Source organism: Vicia villosa, linkage group LG2 (assembly GCF_029867415.1).
Source record: "Vicia villosa cultivar HV-30 ecotype Madison, WI linkage group LG2, Vvil1.0, whole genome shotgun sequence".
Taxonomy (NCBI): Eukaryota; Viridiplantae; Streptophyta; class Magnoliopsida; order Fabales; family Fabaceae; genus Vicia; species Vicia villosa.
Window position 1 is genome coordinate 226,951,919 of NC_081181.1, and position 20,885 is coordinate 226,972,803.

The 20,885-nt window shown below is 38.8% G+C and overlaps 1 non-coding gene across 1 annotated transcript; it reads left to right on the top strand.

Moving 5' to 3' along the window:
• Positions 1–7,373: 7,373 nt before the first annotated feature.
• LOC131654301 (small nucleolar RNA R71) lies at positions 7,374–7,480 on the top strand. Its single transcript, XR_009299342.1, has one exon. It is a non-coding gene; the product is annotated as a small nucleolar RNA R71 (small nucleolar RNA).
• Positions 7,481–20,885: the final 13,405 nt, after the last annotated feature.

The window sequence follows — 20,885 nt, forward strand, 5'->3', positions numbered from 1 at the left end:
ATCTCGGAAGATAATGTTTGAAAGGTCGGGAGGTGGTCGCTCGGGACGCTCACTACGGATGAATGAACGTGGAGGCATGGTGAGTATGGAAATGAAAAATAGAAATGTAGTGTAGAAAAATAGAGAATGGTATGAAAGTTGTGAAGAAGAAGAGTGGTGGTGGTGTGGTTTTATAGTGAGGTTTGAAAATGGTGTGGTTAATGGAGAATTAAAATGGATTAATGGTGGTGTTTGAAGTTTGAATAGAATAGAGAAGTGAGAAATGAATGGAGTTTAAGAGGTGAATGATGGAGGATGAATGAGGTTTATGGAGTTTAAATGGAATAAATAGGGGAAGAATGAGGAAGAGTGAATTTTGAAATTCAAATTCAAAATTCAAGAGGGAAAGAAAAATGGTCTGCATGGTCAAATGCAGACTGCTGGCCTTGGGAGATGTGCGTCTCAGGCAGTCAGTCTGCTGGGGCAGAGCATGGAGACGTGCGTCTCCTGTCCCCTGATTCTTGTCAGCTGGTCCCACACAGATGGAGACGGGCGTCTCCTGTTGCAGGCAAGTGGGTCACGCATGCAAGTGACCAGACAGTGCTGACAGATACCATAAATTGTCCATCAGTTCAGAACAGTGTCGAATTTTATTACTATTAACAGCAAACAATGATAACCAGGCAAGTATATATAGCAGTCAATAGCAGTGTAATATAACACAGTAGCAGTGATCAAAAGAATTTTGCATTTAATATTAAACCAGTACTGAGTGTTAACAGAAGCAGAAAGTAAAAGTGCAGAAAAATGAAAATCTAAACTAGGAATAGAAATTACTAAAACTAGAAATAAAATCTAATAGTCTAATACGGTAACATCTAGCCACGTCTATTGTTGTGCTCATTAGACTGAATGTGTTTGAAAACTTCGTCGAACTGAGCATTTACGGTGTCGATAAAATCGAAGAACTGCATTTGCAAAGTGTGTAGCTCGTTGCGCACGTGTTGGACATCTTGTTGTATTGCAGTGATGGCTTGCTCGTGCGTGTTCAGATTAGGCATTCTTTGATTCACCGATGCGGTAGATGTAGCGGGTTGTTGTTGCTCGAGCTCGACATCAGTCATATCAACAGTGTAATCATCAACGGAATCTTCAGAACGAGTTTCAGGCTCATACTCAGATATAGGTTCATCAACAGGTTGAGGTTCATAATCAGGAATGGGTTCATCTTCAGGATTAGGTTCATAGTAACCAAGAGGTGTTTCAGGTTCAGATTCAGATGCAGGCATTTCCTCATCAAAATGTTCATAAGCTTGAGGAGTTTCAGGTGATGGCTCTCTCTCAGGAATCTGACCATAGTAAAGCCAGTTGGCAGGGTTGTGCACACTCGTCCTAGGATTCGGTAAGGTGAACTGATACCAAACTTTGTTATCAATGAGCAATTCAAACCGATTAGGTCCAAGGTTACCGATGATACCTCGATTAAAGCAGAAATTGATGTCCATAGAGGTATGGGTACCATAAGGTGTCAATCTAAGCAAAGGCACTCTCATTCCTATGGCATTAGCAATCATAGTGACAAATCCGCCGATCCTAATGGGTGAAACTTCGTCTTGCGTGATGCGCTCGAAGTTTGTTAGCATGAATGCGATGGCATTGACCGGGCGATTCTGAGAGGAGCAGAACATGATGAATAACTCTTCTCTAGTAACTTCAGTGACATTATCAGGCTTTCCAAAAATATAGTGAGCAAGGATCTTGTGAAAGTAGCGGAAAGCAGGATTGTGGATGTTCTCAGATTGAAATTCATTCTCTTCAGGGTTGTCGTTTCCAGTGATCTTGCCCCAGTATTTTTCCAACTCCCAGTATGGAAGATTTTCTTCAGCTACTTTGGCGTATGCATCAGGTCCATGAGGTAGTTCTAACATTTCAGCAAAATCTCGGATGCAGAAATTAAACTCCATACCAAAGAGTCTAAAGAGAATAACTCCTTTTCTCAGCCCTTGTCCACAGTTTGGAAGATAGGTCAGGGAGCTCAAAAATTCCAGAGTGAGCTTCCGGTAAGTGCTAAACTTGCGGAACAAGTGAGAACCAGTCCAACCAATTTGGTTAAGCAGGTGTAGGATGCTTTCTTCGATACCAAGTTTCACCATAGTTGGTTGGTGAGGATAGCAAGTCAACTCCATGTGTCTTTCAGCCAGCTTGTTAAATCTTGCTTCTTGTCCTCTACCACGGAACACAACTTCCATATTATCAACTTCTTGCATCGTAGTTAATAGTTAAATGAAAAACCTAGAAGTTGAAAATATTAAGATTAAGTTAGAACTAGGCTAGTGTTCATTTTTAAAAAAAATAAAATTAAATAAAACAAGTTATAATAATAATTATAATTATAAAAAGGAAGTATTTTCTCGAATTAAGATAGCAGCTATAATTATAATAATTATTATAAGATGTATAAGAAAAATAAGAAAATTAAAGTTTAGAATAATTAAAAATAGAATAATTAAATGAAAATTAAAGGTTAAAATTTTAAAAATAAAATAAAATAAAAATAAAAAGAATAAGTAAATGTGGGTTGTCTCCCACCAAGCGCTTTGTTTAATGTCGTAAGCTCGACGATTTTAAAATAGAAAACTATTTTTTCGAAAGAGCGGGCAGTTCGTCAAGTTTAAAAACTTCGATGTTTTCATCGTATTCGAGATGATGGTAATACTTAAGACGTTGCCCATTTACGACAAAAGGTTTGACGGTTTCTCCTTTGATTTCTATCGCTCCACTTGGAAATATGTTAGTTATTTCGAAAGGGCCAGACCATCCAGATCGTAACTTACCAGGAAATAATTTTAGTCTAGAATTAAATAAAAGTACTTTGTCGCCTATGCTAAAAATTTTCCTAGATATACGCTTGTCGTGCCATTTTTTCGTTCGCTCTTTATAGATTTTGGCGTTTTCGTAAGCGTCTTGTCTAAGTTCTTCTAATTCGTTTATGTCTAGAAGTCGTTTCTCACCAGCGGCAGTGTAGTTTAGGTTTAAGTTCTTAATGGCCCAATAGGCTTTATGTTCTAACTCTACCGGTAGGTGGCATGATTTTCCATAAACGAGTTTGAATGGGGTAGTTCCTATTGGAGTTTTGAAAGCTGTTCTATAAGCCCATAAAGCTTCATTTAGCTTGGTTGACCAATCTTTCCTAGATATAGCAACAGTTTTCTCCAATATTTGTTTTATTTCGCGGTTAGATACTTCTACTTGACCGCTTGTTTGTGGATGGTATGGTGTGGCTATTCGATGATTCACTCCATATTTTCGAAGGAGTTTCTCAAGTATTCTTGAAATGAAATGGGAACCACCATCGCTAATTACCAATCTTGGCACACCGAACCTAGGAAAGATGACGTTTTTGAAAAGTTTGATAACTACTCGTGTATCGTTTGTAGGAGAAGCAATAGCTTCTATCCATTTTGAAACGTAATCGACGGCTACGAGTATATATTGATTTCCAAACGACGACGGAAACGGTCCCATGAAGTCTATTCCCCAGACGTCAAATATTTCTACTTCAAGAATGCCTTTTTGAGGCATTTCATCGCGTCTCGAAATGTTTCCAGTTCGTTGGCATCTATCACAGCTTAGTACAGCAAAATAAACGTCTTTCCACAGGTTGGGCCAGAAGAGTCCATATTGAAGGATTTTGGCGCAGGTTCTAGATGTGCTATGGTGTCCTCCACACGGTGCAGAATGGCAGTGTGTTATTATGCTTCTTATCTCTTCTTCGGGTACACAATGTCTAAAGATTCCATCGGGGCCTCTTTTGAACAAGAGTGGGTCGTCCCAATAGTAATGTTTTAGGTCATGGAAGAATTTCTTCTTCTGTTGGTAACTTAGATCAGGAGGAAGCACACCAGCAGCTAGGTAGTTTACGAAATCTGCATACCAAGGCGTGTTAGATTGGGCTAAAGCTATTTCTGCTAATTTGTTGGTTTCAGCGTTTGGATGGTATGGTTCGAATTCATTTGCTTCTAATTGAGCGATGAGTCTTTCGTAAGGGAAATCATCGTCAATTGGTACTTGTTCGGGTTTCAGATTGAAACCATCTCAAAAGTCTTGGCTTAGCGTCCTTTTTGGTTAGGAGGTACCTAATGGCGGCGTGGTCAGTGTATATGATTATTTTGGCTCCTACCAGGTAAGAACGGAATTTGTCTAATGCAAATACGACAGCTAATAATTCTTTTTCTGTCGTGGCATAATTCATCTGAGCTTCGTCTAGGGTTCTACTCGCATAATATATGACATGTAGTTTCTTATCCTTTCTTTGTCCTAGAACGGCTCCTACAGCATAATCACTTGCGTCACACATTATTTCGAAAGGCTCATTCCAGTCGGGAGGTTGCATAATTGGCGCAGAGATTAATGCTCGTTTAAGCGTTTGAAATGCTTCAGTGCATTTATCGGTGAAAATAAATTCGGCGTCTTTCATAAGTAGTTCAGTTAAGGGTTTGGTTATTTTAGAGAAATCCTTAATGAAGCGTCGGTAAAAACCAGCGTGTCCCAGAAAACTTCTTATTTCTCTAACGGTTTTGGGAGGTTGAAGGTTTTCGATAATTTCGATTTTTGCTTTATCAACTTCGATTCCTCTATCGGATACGATGTGTCCAAGTACAATTCCTTGTCGAACCATGAAATGGAATTTTTCCCAATTAAGGACTAGGTTTACGCTTACGCATCGTTTAAGCACCATTTCAAGGTTTTCTAAACATGTTTCAAAACTTCCTCCACAGACAGAGAAGTCGTCCATAAAGACCTCCATTATTCCATCTAAGAAGTCGGCAAATATTGCCATCATGCATCTTTGGAAGGTCGCGGGTGCATTGCAGAGCCCAAAAGGCATTTGTCTATAAGCGAATGTACCATAAGGACAGGTGAATGTGGTCTTCTCTTGGTCGTCAGGGTGGATAGTAATTTGGAAAAATCCGGAGTATCCATCCAGATAACAAAAATGCGAGTGTTTAGCTAGGCGTTCGAGCATTTGATCTATGAAAGGTAAAGGGAAATGGTCTTTTCGGGTAGCCTTGTTTAGCTTCCTATAGTCAATGCACATTCTCCATCCAGTTTGGGTACGTTGTGCTACAGATTCTCCTTTTGCATTAGTGATTACAGTGACTCCTCCTTTCTTTGGTACGACGTGAACAGGGCTAACCCATTTACTATCGGATATAGGATATATTATTCCAGCTTCTAGCAGTTTTTGGATTTCCTTTTTAACCACATCGCTCATAATAGGATTTATTCGCCTTTGATGTTCCCTAGAGGTTTTACTATCGTCTTCGAGCATAATGCGGTGCGTACACAGAGAAGGGCTTATACCTTTCAGATCTGATATGTTATATCCTAAAGCGGTAGGGTATTTTCTTAGGACATTAAGTAATTTTTCAGTCTCGGTTCGTCCTAAGTTGGCGTTCACTATAACTGGTCGGTTTAGTTTTTCGTCTAGAAATTCGTATCTAAGATCGGTAGGAAGTGTCTTCAGCTCTATAGCAGGTTTCTTAGGTCCAGGTATAGGATCGGGAGTTAAGGCTAAGCATTCACTCAGGTGGTTATCTTGATATTCCTCACGCCAGTTGTCATCTTCAAGAATTGGCGGCATAGGAATTCTTAGGATCTCGGTTTCCTTATTTGGTTCGGATTTTATTTCCTTGACACACTCGTCGATTATGTCAGCAGAACAGCATGTGTCAATTATAGAAGGTGCTTTTAGGAATTGGGAAAGTATAAATTCTATTTTCTCTTCTCCTACTTCGAAAGTAAGCTTTCCTCGCTTTACATCTATAATTGCACCAGCAGTTGCTAAAAATGGTCTTCCTAATATGATCGGGATGTTAGAATCTTCTTGGATATCCATAATGATGAAGTCGGTTGGGATGTAGAATTGACCTACACGAACAGGGATATTCTCTAACATTCCTACAGGGTATTTAACTGAACGGTCAGCTAGTTGAAGAGACATTCTCGTTGCTTTAAGCTCACCTAGATTGAGTTTCTTACAGGTCGAAAGAGGCATCAAACTAACACTAGCTCCTAAGTCGCACAAGGCTTTCTCTATGATGGTTTTTCCTATTACGCAGGGTATAGAGAAACTACCAGGGTCTTTCAATTTTGGAGGCATGTTATTTTGGATGATAGCGCTACATTCAGCGGTAAGCGTTATAGTTTCGTTATCCTCGAGTTTCTTTTTGTTTGATAAGATTTCTTTTAAGAACTTGGCGTACGAAGGCATCTCAGTTATGGCTTCTGTGAACGGTATGGTTATGTTTAATTGCTTCAGAAGTTCTACAAATCTTTTAAATTGCGCTTCGGTTTTTGATTTAGCTAATCTCTGAGGGTAAGGAATTGGTGGCTTATAAGGTGGTGGTGGAACGTAAGGTTTCTCTTTTTCAGGTTCCACTTCGTTATTGTTCTCATCAGTTTTAGCAGTTTGTTCGTCAGTTGTTTTCTTTTGGGTTTCCTTTGGCTCTTGTTGTGACATGGATACGTTTTGAGTTCTAGGATCTATGGGTCCATCGTAATTTGTTCCACTTCGTAGTGTTATCGCGTTCGCATGTCCTTTAGGATTGGGTTGAGGTTGAGCAGGAAACGTGCCAGCAGGGGCAGCAGTAGGTGCTTGTTGTTGAGCTACTTGTGAGATTTGAGTTTCTAACATTTTGTTATGCGTAGCTAAAGCATCTACTTTGTTCGATAGTTGTTTTAGTTGCTCTCTATTGTGGATGTTTTGATTCAGGAAGTCCTTATTGGTTTGTTGTTGGGAAGCTATGAAGTTCTCCATCATGATTTCTAGATTTGACTTCCTAGGGGTGTTTTGAGCAGCTACAGGCGCTTTTTTGTAGCCAGGTGGTACAGCAGGTGCTTGTCCAGGCGCGTACAACGCATTGTTGTTCTTATAAGAAAAGTTCGGATGGTTTTTCCATCCAGGGTTGTACGTGTTAGAATAAGGGTTTCCTTGAGCGTAATTTACTTGATCATATGGGACTCCAGTCAAGAGTTGGCATTCAGCAACTACATGTCCAGTCAATCCACAAATCTCGCAGTTAGGTGTTACAGCGGCAGCGGTGGCTGAAGGAGTGATGGTTAAGTTCTTGATCTTTTGAGTTAAAGCGTCTACTTTAGCGTTAACGCGGTCTATACCACTTATTTCGTACATTCCTCCTTTGGTTTGGGCTTTCTCTAGAGCGGCTCGTTCTCCACCCCATTGGTAATGGTTTTGTGCCATGTTCTCTATGAGTTTGTATGCTTCATCATGGGGTTTGTCCATTAATGCTCCGCCAGCAGCGGCATCTATAGTCATTTTAGTGTTATATAAGAGACCACCATAGAAAGTATGGATGATCAGCCATGGTTCGAGTCCATGATGAGGGCATATTCTAAGCATGTCCTTGTAAAGTTCCCAAGCTTCGAAGAGTGATTCGTTATCTTTCTGGGTAAATCCGTTGATTTGACCTCTGAGCATAGCAGTTTTGCTAGGCGGAAAGTATCTAGCTAAGAATACTCTCTTCAATTCGTCCCACGTAGTTATGGAATTGGAAGGCAGGGATTGAAGCCACGCTCTCGCTCTATCTCTCAAGGAGAAAGGGAAAAGGCGTAATCGAATAGCTTCGGAACTAACGTTGTTGGCTTTGATAGTGTCGGCGTATTGCACGAACACGGATAAATGGAGATTGGGGTCGTCTACAGGGCTTCCAGAGAATTGATTCTGTTGAACAGCTTGGACCAACGAAGGTTTGAGTTCGAAATTGTTCGCCTCAATCGCAGGTGGTGCGATACTCGAATGCGGTTCAGCGCGCGAAGGAGCGGCATAGTCTCTAAGAGGACGAATAGCAGCCATCTCTAACTTCGGGGTGATTTGATTAATTTGATCAGTAAAAATCAATTCCTGATTAATCGGAATTTCTGCTACTTCGGGAAGATTGCGAGCTCGACGTTTGACGTTAATGAAACGTTCGATCTCGTTAATTCGTTGTATTAAATCTCCTCCTTGTGAACGAGTATTTGGCATACAATCGTTCAGAAAGAAAGGGAAGAATTGTCCTAGTCTCTACGGTGTAACAGTGAGTTACGATATCGACTTAAATAGTCCCCGGCAACGGCGCCAAAAACTTGATCGCGACTTTACGTGTCTATAAATCTGATAACTGCAAGTGCACAGTCGTGTCGTGTAGTTTTAAAAGATATCGAATCCACAGGGACTATGAATCGATCTACCGTTATCTAAGGTTACTATGTAAAGCTAGGAGTACTAAAATTTTGATTGTTCCTAAGGGAAAGTGATTGTGAGAAAATAAAGAATAATAATAAAAGACAGGTATCAGTATGTATTTCGTTTAACTAAAGGTAATCCGAAGGTCCATTGGCTTTTGCATAATTAAATTAAAAATCTTTACTAATTCCATTGATTAAAAATCCTCGTCTCAAACTTTCGCTCTGTTGATTCAGACTACTATCCTAATCCTAATGTACGCTTTCGCCATCCCATTAGATTTTAGAAGAGCTTTTTGGAAACAATGTAATTAATAAAATGCCTATTTTACGAGGTTGTTATCTATTTAAATCTCCTAATCTCAAACTTTCGCTCTATTGACTCGGAGCAAGCTAATAACCCTAACGTACGCTTTCGCCATCCCGCTCGAGTGTAAAAACAATTTTTGAAAATAAAAAAGTTCCAATTAGTTTTAATACGCTTTCGCCATCCTTAAAACTAATGTCCTATGTCTACTATCTGGTTAAAGATCTCAAACTTTCGCTCTATTGATTTTAACCTTTGACCGTCCTAACCCCTCAAACTTTCGCTCTATTGGTTTTAAGACTTACTAATTAAATTAGACATATAAACCAAAAATAAGTGATAATTAATAAAACATAATTAAGCCAATTTATTTCGGATCCCTACGGTTAACTTACTTTACATACCGACACCTTTAGTAATTTAGCCAGACATATTAATACGATTAAACATGCATAAATCGGTTCGGCTCATAATAATAAGCATATTAAATGGCATATAATATATCATGCAAACAAATATAAATAAGGCGGTAAATAAAAACCTGAATTAAATAAATGGTAACTGGATCTTCAAGTACTGAACTTCCACCACAGGTTGGCTGGATCGTTCTTCGGAATTTAAATGGCAGAAAATAAAAACAAGGAAATAAAACGATAAATCTAACGTAAGGCTAGATCTACGAAAAGTTCACAACAATTTCCAGTGTAGAAATCGTTGTGAGAAAATAAACGGTTGAATGAAAGCAGAATAAAGAAAAGCGGTTCGCGGTACAATTTCGGCAGCACTTCGTTGGCAGGAAATCGGACCCTTTGGAAGTGAGATAGCATGTCCTATTTATAGGAGAGGTTTTGCTGTGACGTTGCGTGAAAAGAGGAACTTTTTGCAGACTGGGCGTGGAGACGTGCGTCTCCGTTTCTTCAGGAAGACTTGAGACGTGCGTCTCAAGTGGAGAGAATCTAGGGGCAGTTGGAGACGGGCGTCTCCTCTTGGTGACGTGGCAGAAGAGAACGTGGAGACTGTTAGGAGTAAATTAATGGTAAATTCATGTGTTAATATAAGTGATTTCTTCTCTAAACCAATGCAAAAATGTGATGAATCCATAGGTTTTTATTAAGAATTGAACTGAATAAGTTTAGTTCGTGCGTAAAGCAAATCGAATCACTTGTGGGTGTTATTGTTGCAGGTTTTGAGCTGAATAAGAACTTAAGAAGAACATGAGGAGGAAAGAAAGCTGGAAGTCTCAAAGGCTGAAGAAAAAGATGGAAAGTACAAAGGGCGCGCCGCGAGAGTTCCTAGGCGCGCCGCGAAAATACTTCTGTTTGAGGGGCGCGCCGCGCCAGCCCGTTGCCGCGCCGCGGCCTCGGCGTTAAAAGCCCAAAAGTTCTGTTTTAAAGCCCTAGTTTTCCAAGTGGTTAGATATACTTTGGGGAGCGAAATTAGGAGAGCTATCTGATTCTGAAGCTGAGAATAACAATAGAAGGTGGATTCTTTACCAATTGAAGGCATTCTATTGATGAAGATGAATTCCTCCATTGATTCTTGTATGTTCTTTATGTCTATGGAGAGCTAAATCCCTCTTGTTGAGTCTAAGGTAGTAGTTAACCTATGAATGTACATTACCATTGATTAATTCCTGTGAACAATTGTTTGAATTCATTATCAATAAGAAATCTTGTTTTTATTCTTAAATTATCGTTGAATCTTTGATCGAAAGAAAGGATTTAACTTTTGCCCTAGGTTACTATATTGATTCAATTGCAATTTGCAGAGATGGAATTGTAATTGGGTTTTCATAATTATCGTTCTTAATTACTATTATCGTTATTGTGATTTGGAGAGATCGAATCTCATACCGGTAAAAGTTATCTAATTTGATTTGCAGACATGGAATCTTATTTGAGGATAAGTGAAGATAATGATTCAAAGGATTGTTCTATTGTGAATTAATTGATAATTGTATAGGATTAGGTTGATGAACCCTAAAGGCTCAACATCTTTCTTTATTTGTTAACACAAAGTCCTTTACTTGCTTTTATTTTATTATTTGCTTTTGATATTATTATTAGTATAAAACAAACCAAACCAAATTTCTTAACTCAAAATAAACAACTATAGAACGGCAGTGATATTAACCAATCCCTGTGGATACGATATATTACAGAAAATATTTACCAACAAATACTTTCAACAAATTGGCGCCGTTGCCGGGGATTGGTGTCAATATTGCATGCATTGCAATAGTTCTTATTTTGAGTTTTAATTTTTATTTTCTCTATTTGGTTGTTTCACGTGTTTGCTAGTTTTGCAGAAGATTGTGTATGCGCAGCAAAGTTTCTAGCGATCAACTTCTTTTTGATCCCGAGATCGAAAGGACCGCTAGGAGGTTAAATAGCAAAGCACGAAAAGAGCGAACATAGCAAAAGCAAGAGACAACGCAACCGCGACATCGTCACAACAACTTGAAACCATTGACGAGTCGCAAGAAGGATTCTTCTTTCACGAACTATTCACGGAGGAAGAACCGGAAGTTTTTATACAACCTACTGTTGGCAACATGGCTGCTAATGGTCCATGTGCTAATAGTCCAAGACTCAATCCTCAGTTCGCGAGAACTGCCGCCAACGGGCGACCGACAGAACTGAAGACCGGTATCATACAATTGATTTGTGCAAGTCCTTTCGCCGGATTGGACCATGAAGACCCGTACACGCATCTTACTCGATTCTATGAGTTAGCGGGTACTACGGGTGTCGCTCAAGCTGATGAGGAAGCATTATTTAAGAGGTTGTTCCCACACTCTTTGCTATCTAAGGCAAAGGATTGGTATCTGGATCAACCCGAGGTAGTGATGACAAATTGGAACACATTGGAAGAAAAATTTCTGGAAAGGTTTTACTCTCAAAACCGATTCTTCGAAGCAAAAACAGCAATAGCAGTATTTTCTCAAGGTAGTAATGAATCTTTGAATGAAGCATGGGAAAGGTATAAAGCTATGTTGAGAAAGTGCAAAGGACACGGTTTTTCAAACGTTGACCAAATCCATATGTTCCGTAACGGTCTCACAGCTACAAACAAGACACTTTTGGACGCCACAGCTGGTGGTTCTCTCATGTCCAAAACACCTGAAGAAGCTACTCAGATAATAGAGCGAATGGCTCTAAATGATCGTCAAGGCAATCATGATCGAACGGTAAGAGATAAGAAACCCGGAATGTTAGAGTTGAACAACAGTGATGCTCTACTTGCTCAGAACAAATTGCTAACTTCACAAGTGGAACTTTTGACACAACAAATGTCTAAACTACCACAACAAATCAAGGAGCTGAACGGGGTATCTAATTCATATCAAGTTGCTAGGTGCGAATTGTGCAAGGGAGATCATCAAACAGGATTCTGTCCACCAGTGCAAGAAGAAGAAGTGAATTACATGAATAATAACCAAGGACAAAGGCAGAATCAATATCAGAATCAGCCATACCAACAAGGTTATCCACCAAGATACAACAACCAAGGGTACCAACAAAGACCACCGAATCAAGGGTATCAACAACAAGCATTCCAACCATACACTCAACCACCACAACAACAGCAAGGAGGACAATCCAAGTTGGAGGAGACAGTGAATCAGTTCATTCAAACATCAGTAATAAATCAGAAGAACCAGGAAGCGGCAATTAAAAACCTGCAAACTCAAGTGGGGCAAATAACACATCAACTTACTCTACAGGCACAAGGAGCCTTACCAAACTCAACCGGAAAAAAACCGCAAGACCAGGAGAAAATTAATGCTGTTACAACAAGGAGTCAAAGGGGTTCAGAATCGGAAAAAGAGAAAGAAGAGATAGGTGACCCTATGGCGATGGAGGTAGATCTGGAAATAAGAGAGGACCTAAAAGAGCCAGAAGTTGTAATACTACCAATGAAACCAGTTGAAGAAAAAAATAAGAAAGATGTTGAACAGGTGATTAAACCACCCCTCCCTTTGCGAGTAACAAAGAAGGATTCAAAAGAGAAAGACGTTCGGAAATTTACGTCCTTGTTCAAAAAGTTAGAAGTGAATTTACCTTTCTTTGAAGCACTGGAACACGTACCTGTGTATAAGAAATTTATGAAGGAGGTATCGGCGAAAAAAAGATCACTAGAGGGAGAACCAAAAATGGCAATCGAAAAATGTAGTATAGTCGCTGCAGCAAGAAAAATCCCAATTAAGAGAAGAGACCCTGGGGCGGTGGCGATACCATGCACTATCAAGAATATATCATTTAAAAAGGTACTTCTCGATTCTGGCTCTAGTGTGAGTCTAATGCCGTTATCCATTTTCAAAAGGCTTGAATTAGACAAGATTAGTGAAAGTAAGTCGCAATTACGGTTCGCCGATCACACTATTAAGAAATCTTATGGAGTAGCGGAAGATGTACTAGTAGAAGTTGATAAGTTTGTTTTCCCTGTTGACTTCCACATCATGGACATTCCGGAAGATGAAGAAACTCCGATCCTTCTTGGGAGACCCTTTTTGTCGACAGGACGCTGTAATCTTGACATTGAAAAGGGGACGCTAACGCTAAAATCATTTGATGAAGAAGTAACCTTGAAGATGCTGGGAGTCAAGAAACACAGGTCAGGGGTAAATGAGAAAAATTCAACTGGTATACCGGAAGGTGCACAAGAAAACAAAAATCTCAAAAACCTCCAAGAAAAAGTCTCTAACATATCTTCTCCAATGAAACCAAATTATGATGATGTCAAAAGTCCTAAGAGGGCTAAGGAGAGTGATAAGAATGGGGAAGATAAAGTGAAGAGAAAAGCTATCCATGCTTTTTATCTTCATGAGTTTGTGGGTATGGAAGTACAAAGTAGCGAGTGTTGGAAAAGGAAATACCCTCCATAAAACAAGGGGTAATGGACCGTCGAGCCATGCGACGTTAAACGAAGCACTTTGTGGGAGGTAACCCACACTTCTAATGTTTTATTTTTGTCTATTTTTATTTCAGGAAATAATAAGGGAACCTTTCTGGTGAAAGCTAGGAAGAGGCAAGTAATATTGTAATACCCTCTGTGAGTCAACCCTCTCGGGCTTGTTACGAAACATTGAGGTCAATGTTTAGTTTAAGTTTGGGGGTGGATTTACTCTTTGCATTTTTTATGTTCAATTTTATGTTTTTATGTCTGTTATGTACTCCCAGTTAGAGTAAGTAGTCCCATAACAAAGCGAGAACCTCAAGCGAAGTATCAACAATGAAGCAACATGTATGAAAGTGGTAGTAAGTGAATGTTCAAAATTTTTGAGTTTCACTCTCTTTTTCAATAAGTAACAAAGCAGGTATGAAATTTCAAACTCAAACTCTTAATGTGTGCAATGAAACTTAAGGTGTTAGTAAATTCTTAACAGAAGTTCTTTATGGTACATTGTTTATTGGATCAGCTTAGCCTTAACCATTGTGAGGAAAGCTTTCCATTGTTTACTATATGCAGGAAGACCATCAATTATTTTTGACGTGTTCGTATCATGCTAAACCGGTTGTTGCATCGTCTGTGGAAATCTGTGGAAGTGATTTAGGCAATTGTTTGAATTTGAGAGTTCTTTGAGCCGACTCCACCGTAAAAATTATCTTCTTCTGTGAGAGTGTGATCCTTTGCTAACCATTCTTTGAGCCTGAGGTCAAGGTAAGCATTATAATATACACCAAGGAAAATATCTGGTGAGTTTTGATCTCAATAAAAAGTTTTGTTCTGGACCATCAACCATAAAATTTGGTGATGTGTTTTCTCTTTGACCTTTTTAGAAAGTAGGGGAGCATTCATATAATCTGAATACAGGTTGATCTCCAAGTTGGGGAGAGTCACATTTAAAAGAAGAGTAAGTACTTATGGTAATCGGTGAAAGATAAAAGAAGTCGTAGCTTGAAAAAAAAAAAAAAGAGAAGTAACAACGTTTGAATATAAAGATTGTTGAAAAAAAAAAGTGAAAAAGAAGAATCAAGCTACGAATGAATGAAAAAAGATGGACAGGTAAAGGAAGTAGAGTTTTAGAGAAAAAGAAATAAGTTATGAATTGGATGCTTCCCTATATTAGGAACAACCCTTGATTATCTTCTTTTCTTTGAATCTAAACCACATTACAACCATAGAAAGACCTTCTGATTCTCAGATTCCACAAGACTTGATGCGAGCAATTTGGTGAACGTATGATATGGATCTTTGTTGATTTAATTGTTTGGATGAGTGTTTAACCCCTCTTTTATTCATCATACTTTTTGATGAGAGTGATTAGTGTTGATTCAATTACAATTGTGTAGTGTTTTGAACTTCTGGAGGTAATTTGCTTTCAACGTTTGTTTCATGTGGATGTTCTGAGTTTGCAGGTAGAAGAGGAGTATTTGACTTGGTTACTGGATTGAACCACTTGAGAAAAACTTTTTGAAAAACTTGTTGCTTGATTGTCGGTAAACTTTGCTGGAGGTAAGTAATTTTGTTTAGGGACAAACAAAACTCTAAGTTGGGGAGAGTTTGTTAGGAGTAAATTAATGGTAAATTCATGTGTTAATATAAGTGATTTCTTCTCTAAACCAATGCAAAAATGTGATGAATCCATAGGTTTTTATTAAGAATTGAACTGAATAAGTTTAGTTCGTGCGTAAAGCAAATCGAATCACTTGTGGGTGTTATTGTTGCAGGTTTTGAGCTGAATAAGAACTTAAGAAGAACATGAGGAGGAAAGAAAGCTGGAAGTCTCAAAGGCTGAAGAAAAAGATGGAAAGTACAAAGGGCGCGCCGCGAGAGTTCCTAGGCGCGCCGCGAAAATACTTCTGTTTGAGGGGCGCGCCGCGCCAGCCCGTTGCCGCGCCGCGGCCTCGGCGTTAAAAGCCCAAAAGTTCTGTTTTAAAGCCCTAGTTTTCCAAGTGGTTAGATATACTTTGGGGAGCGAAATTAGGAGAGCTATCTGATTCTGAAGCTGAGAATAACAATAGAAGGTGGATTCTTTACCAATTGAAGGCATTCTATTGATGAAGATGAATTCCTCCATTGATTCTTGTATGTTCTTTATGTCTATGGAGAGCTAAATCCCTCTTGTTGAGTCTAAGGTAGTAGTTAACCTATGAATGTACATTACCATTGATTAATTCCTGTGAACAATTGTTTGAATTCATTATCAATAAGAAATCTTGTTTTTATTCTTAAATTATCGTTGAATCTTTGATCGAAAGAAAGGATTTAACTTTTGCCCTAGGTTACTATATTGATTCAATTGCAATTTGCAGAGATGGAATTGTAATTGGGTTTTCATAATTATCGTTCTTAATTACTATTATCGTTATTGTGATTTGGAGAGATCGAATCTCATACCGGTAAAAGTTATCTAATTTGATTTGCAGACATGGAATCTTATTTGAGGATAAGTGAAGATAATGATTCAAAGGATTGTTCTATTGTGAATTAATTGATAATTGTATAGGATTAGGTTGATGAACCCTAAAGGCTCAACATCTTTCTTTATTTGTTAACACAAAGTCCTTTACTTGCTTTTATTTTATTATTTGCTTTTGATATTATTATTAGTATAAAACAAACCAAACCAAATTTCTTAACTCAAAATAAACAACTATAGAACGGCAGTGATATTAACCAATCCCTGTGGATACGATATATTACAGAAAATATTTACCAACAAATACTTTCAACAAATTGGCGCCGTTGCCGGGGATTGGTGTCAATATTGCATGCATTGCAATAGTTCTTATTTTGAGTTTTAATTTTTATTTTCTCTATTTGGTTGTTTCACGTGTTTGCTAGTTTTGCAGAAGATTGTGTATGCGCAGCAAAGTTTCTAGCGATCAACTTCTTTTTGATCCCGAGATCGAAAGGACCGCTAGGAGGTTAAATAGCAAAGCACGAAAAGAGCGAACATAGCAAAAGCAAGAGACAACGCAACCGCGACATCGTCACAACAACTTGAAACCATTGACGAGTCGCAAGAAGGATTCTTCTTTCACGAACTATTCACGGAGGAAGAACCGGAAGTTTTTATACAACCTACTGTTGGCAACATGGCTGCTAATGGTCCATGTGCTAATAGTCCAAGACTCAATCCTCAGTTCGCGAGAACTGCCGCCAACGGGCGACCGACAGAACTGAAGACCGGTATCATACAATTGATTTGTGCAAGTCCTTTCGCCGGATTGGACCATGAAGACCCGTACACGCATCTTACTCGATTCTATGAGTTAGCGGGTACTACGGGTGTCGCTCAAGCTGATGAGGAAGCATTATTTAAGAGGTTGTTCCCACACTCTTTGCTATCTAAGGCAAAGGATTGGTATCTGGATCAACCCGAGGTAGTGATGACAAATTGGAACACATTGGAAGAAAAATTTCTGGAAAGGTTTTACTCTCAAAACCGATTCTTCGAAGCAAAAACAGCAATAGCAGTATTTTCTCAAGGTAGTAATGAATCTTTGAATGAAGCATGGGAAAGGTATAAAGCTATGTTGAGAAAGTGCAAAGGACACGGTTTTTCAGACGTTGACCAAATCCATATGTTCCGTAACGGTCTCACAGCTACAAACAAGACACTTTTGGACGCCACAGCTGGTGGTTCTCTCATGTCCAAAACACCTGAAGAAGCTACTCAGATAATAGAGCGAATGGCTCTAAATGATCGTCAAGGCAATCATGATCGAACGGTAAGAGATAAGAAACCCGGAATGTTAGAGTTGAACAACAGTGATGCTCTACTTGCTCAGAACAAATTGCTAACTTCACAAGTGGAACTTTTGACACAACAAATGTCTAAACTACCACAACAAATCAAGGAGCTGAACGGGGTATCTAATTCATATCAAGTTGCTAGGTGCGAATTGTGCAAGGGAGATCATCAAACAGGATTCTGTCCACCAGTGCAAGAAGAAGAAGTGAATTACATGAATAATAACCAAGGACAAAGGCAGAATCAATATCAGAATCAGCCATACCAACAAGGTTATCCACCAAGATACAACAACCAAGGGTACCAACAAAGACCACCGAATCAAGGGTATCAACAACAAGCATTCCAACCATACACTCAACCACCACAACAACAGCAAGGAGGACAATCCAAGTTGGAGGAGACAGTGAATCAGTTCATTCAAACATCAGTAATAAATCAGAAGAACCAGGAAGCGGCAATTAAAAACCTGCAAACTCAAGTGGGGCAAATAACACATCAACTTACTCTACAGGCACAAGGAGCCTTACCAAACTCAACCGGAAAAAAACCGCAAGACCAGGAGAAAATTAATGCTGTTACAACAAGGAGTCAAAGGGGTTCAGAATCGGAAAAAGAGAAAGAAGAGATAGGTGACCCTATGGCGATGGAGGTAGATCTGGAAATAAGAGAGGACCTAAAAGAGCCAGAAGTTGTAATACTACCAATGAAACCAGTTGAAGAAAAAAATAAGAAAGATGTTGAACAGGTGATTAAACCACCCCTCCCTTTGCGAGTAACAAAGAAGGATTCAAAAGAGAAAGACGTTCGGAAATTTACGTCCTTGTTCAAAAAGTTAGAAGTGAATTTACCTTTCTTTGAAGCACTGGAACACGTACCTGTGTATAAGAAATTTATGAAGGAGGTATCGGCGAAAAAAAGATCACTAGAGGGAGAACCAAAAATGGCAATCGAAAAATGTAGTATAGTCGCTGCAGCAAGAAAAATCCCAATTAAGAGAAGAGACCCTGGGGCGGTGGCGATACCATGCACTATCAAGAATATATCATTTAAAAAGGTACTTCTCGATTCTGGCTCTAGTGTGAGTCTAATGCCGTTATCCATTTTCAAAAGGCTTGAATTAGACAAGATTAGTGAAAGTAAGTCGCAATTACGGTTCGCCGATCACACTATTAAGAAATCTTATGGAGTAGCGGAAGATGTACTAGTAGAAGTTGATAAGTTTGTTTTCCCTGTTGACTTCCACATCATGGACATTCCGGAAGATGAAGAAACTCCGATCCTTCTTGGGAGACCCTTTTTGTCGACAGGACGCTGTAATCTTGACATTGAAAAGGGGACGCTAACGCTAAAATCATTTGATGAAGAAGTAACCTTGAAGATGCTGGGAGTCAAGAAACACAGGTCAGGGGTAAATGAGAAAAATTCAACTGGTATACCGGAAGGTGCACAAGAAAACAAAAATCTCAAAAACCTCCAAGAAAAAGTCTCTAACATATCTTCTCCAATGAAACCAAATTATGATGATGTCAAAAGTCCTAAGAGGGCTAAGGAGAGTGATAAGAATGGGGAAGATAAAGTGAAGAGAAAAGCTATCCATGCTTTTTATCTTCATGAGTTTGTGGGTATGGAAGTACAAAGTAGCGAGTGTTGGAAAAGGAAATACCCTCCATAAAACAAGGGGTAATGGACCGTCGAGCCATGCGACGTTAAACGAAGCACTTTGTGGGAGGTAACCCACACTTCTAATGTTTTATTTTTGTCTATTTTTATTTCAGGAAATAATAAGGGAACCTTTCTGGTGAAAGCTAGGAAGAGGCAAGTAATATTGTAATACCCTCTGTGAGTCAACCCTCTCGGGCTTGTTACGAAACATTGAGGTCAATGTTTAGTTTAAGTTTGGGGGTGGATTTACTCTTTGCATTTTTTATGTTCAATTTTATGTTTTTATGTCTGTTATGTACTCCCAGTTAGAGTAAGTAGTCCCATAACAAAGCGAGAACCTCAAGCGAAGTATCAACAATGAAGCAACATGTATGAAAGTGGTAGTAAGTGAATGTTCAAAATTTTTGAGTTTCACTCTCTTTTTCAATAAGTAACAAAGCAGGTATGAAATTTCAAACTCAAACTCTTAATGTGTGCAATGAAACTTAAGGTGTTAGTAAATTCTTAACAGAAGTTCTTTATGGTACATTGTTTATTGGATCAGCTTAGCCTTAACCATTGTGAGGAAAGCTTTCCATTGTTTACTATATGCAGGAAGACCATCAATTATTTTTGACGTGTTCGTATCATGCTAAACCGGTTGTTGCATCGTCTGTGGAAATCTGTGGAAGTGATTTAGGCAATTGTTTGAATTTGAGAGTTCTTTGAGCCGACTCCACCGTAAAAATTATCTTCTTCTGTGAGAGTGTGATCCTTTGCTAACCATTCTTTGAGCCTGAGGTCAAGGTAAGCATTATAATATACACCAAGGAAAATATCTGGTGAGTTTTGATCTCAATAAAAAGTTTTGTTCTGGACCATCAACCATAAAATTTGGTGATGTGTTTTCTCTTTGACCTTTTTAGAAAGTAGGGGAGCATTCATATAATCTGAATACAGGTTGATCTCCAAGTTGGGGAGAGTCACATTTAAAAGAAGAGTAAGTACTTATGGTAATCGGTGAAAGATAAAAGAAGTCGTAGCTTGAAAAAAAAAAAAAAGAGAAGTAACAACGTTTGAATATAAAGATTGTTGAAAAAAAAAAGTGAAAAAGAAGAATCAAGCTACGAATGAATGAAAAAAGATGGACAGGTAAAGGAAGTAGAGTTTTAGAGAAAAAGAAATAAGTTATGAATTGGATGCTTCCCTATATTAGGAACAACCCTTGATTATCTTCTTTTCTTTGAATCTAAACCACATTACAACCATAGAAAGACCTTCTGATTCTCAGATTCCACAAGACTTGATGCGAGCAATTTGGTGAACGTATGATATGGATCTTTGTTGATTTAATTGTTTGGATGAGTGTTTAACCCCTCTTTTATTCATCATACTTTTTGATGAGAGTGATTAGTGTTGATTCAATTACAATTGTGTAGTGTTTTGAACTTCTGGAGGTAATTTGCTTTCAACGTTTGTTTCATGTGGATGTTCTGAGTTTGCAGGTAGAAGAGGAGTATTTGACTTGGTTACTGGATTGAACCACTTGAGAAAAACTTTTTGAAAAACTTGTTGCTTGATTGTCGGTAAACTTTGCTGGAGGTAAGTAATTTTGTTTAGGGACAAACAAAACTCTAAGTTGGGGAGAGTTTGTTAGGAGTAAATTAATGGTAAATTCATGTGTTAATATAAGTGATTTCTTCTCTAAACCAATGCAAAAATGTGATGAATCCATAGGTTTTTATTAAGAATTGAACTGAATAAGTTTAGTTCGTGCGTAAAGCAAATCGAATCACTTGTGGGTGTTATTGTTGCAGGTTTTGAGCTGAATAAGAACTTAAGAAGAACATGAGGAGGAAAGAAAGCTGGAAGTCTCAAAGGCTGAAGAAAAAGATGGAAAGTACAAAGGGCGCGCCGCGAGAGTTCCTAGGCGCGCCGCGAAAATACTTCTGTTTGAGGGGCGCGCCGCGCCAGCCCGTTGCCGCGCCGCGGCCTCGGCGTTAA